The sequence below is a fragment of the Capsicum annuum genome, chromosome 9 (assembly GCF_002878395.1).
Source record: "Capsicum annuum cultivar UCD-10X-F1 chromosome 9, UCD10Xv1.1, whole genome shotgun sequence".
NCBI lineage: Eukaryota > Viridiplantae > Streptophyta > Magnoliopsida > Solanales > Solanaceae > Capsicum > Capsicum annuum.
This window is the reverse complement of record NC_061119.1, coordinates 204,714,301-204,716,023: the sequence shown is the minus strand read 5'-3', so window position 1 is coordinate 204,716,023 and position 1,723 is coordinate 204,714,301.

The window sequence follows — 1,723 nt, the reverse complement described above, 5'->3', positions numbered from 1 at the left end:
GGACACCATGCAGCCTGCTGGGTTGTTGCAGCCACTTCCGGTTCCAGACAGAATTTGGGAGGACATTAGCATGGATTTCGTGGAAGGATTACCTGCGTCTAACGGGTTTACAGTGATAATGGTAATTGTAGATCGACTCTCAAAATATGCCCACTTTGTTCCTATGCGGCACCCATTTATTGCTTCAAGTGTAGCTCGGGATTTTGTAGCCAACGTTGTCCGCTTGCATGGTATCCCTTCAACCATTGTAAGTGATCGTGATAAAATTTTCATAAGTTCCTTTTGGCAAGCTCTATTCAAGCTGCAAGGGTCGGTTTTATGCATGAGTTCTAGCTATCATCCGCAGACGGATGGACAAACAGAAGTTGTCAATCGGATTCTGGAACAATACTTGCGTTGTTTTGTTTGTGACAAGCCAAAAAAATGGGTGGATTGGCTACCGTGGGCGGAATATAGCTATAATACTTCAGTTCACACTTCCACCAAGCTGATTCCTTTTCAGGTTGTTTATGGACGGCTGCCTCCAAAAATCTTGCCGTATGTTCCAGGAACGACTAAGGTTCAAGCTGTCGAAGACTACCTTCAAGACCGTGATCGGATGCTGAAAACCTTACGAGCCAACCTCTTCAAAGCTCAAGACCGTATGAAGCATTTTGCGGACCAACGCCGTCGTGAATTGGAATTTGAGGTAGGGGATCATGTTTATGTTAAACTACAGCCATATAGACAGTCAAGTATGGTCTCCCGAGCATCAGCTAAGTTAAGTCCGCGTTTTTTTGGCCCTTACAAAATTCTTGCTAAGGTAGGAAAGGTTGCATATCGGATTGAATTACCTCCTGGTTCCTTAATTCACGATGTGTTTCATGTGAGTTTGTTACGGAAAAGAGAAGGCCCTGTCCCGGAACCGATCCCACCTCCTGTCAACGAACCTGTCCAGTTACAGGTGGCACCTCAACCAGAGGGTATCTTGGAAGAACGAGTCGTACAGAAAGGGAAATATCGGCCAAAAACAGAGATTTTGGTTAAATGGGTTGGTCAATCAAGGGAAGATGCAACATGGGAAGATAAATGGCGTTTTTCCCGTACTTACCCTCAGTTTCACCTTGAGGACAAGGTGATTTCAAGTGGGGTGGATTGTTATGATGCTAACTAATGGGTGGTGGATTTCTTTCTTTAAAATAGTCTTAGAAGTAGTTGTGCTCTTTCTTTGAAATAGTCTTAGAAGTAGTTGTGCGGAAATAAAGGAGATAATGGGGATGCCCACGTTTCCATTTACGGTTATTAGGCCACGTTTCATTTGCAGTTATTCTATTAGAAGTAGTTTATATTTTTCCTTTAAATTGTAATGTTAGCTTTCAGAAAGGATATGAGAAAATTGCCCCAATCTCTCTTGTTACTTCTTCTTCATCTCTTTTCTAAATTTCTTTGGCCAGAGGGTCAGCCGTAGATCACCTATCATAAAACTTGAGATGATGCCAAGTAGAAGGATTCGTCATACGATTTGATACGGGTAAACTTGTACACAAGATAGTGACAACTAGGGGTGTACAGATCAAACCGTCAAATCAAATCGAACCGACAAACCAAACCAAACCGAGAAAAAATACCGACTTATGGTTTGGTTTGACGTTAGAAGGAAAAAACCCGATCATTCTTAGTTTGATTTGGTGTTGATAAAAAAAAGTCAAACCGAACCCAAATCAAACCAACATAATATATATAT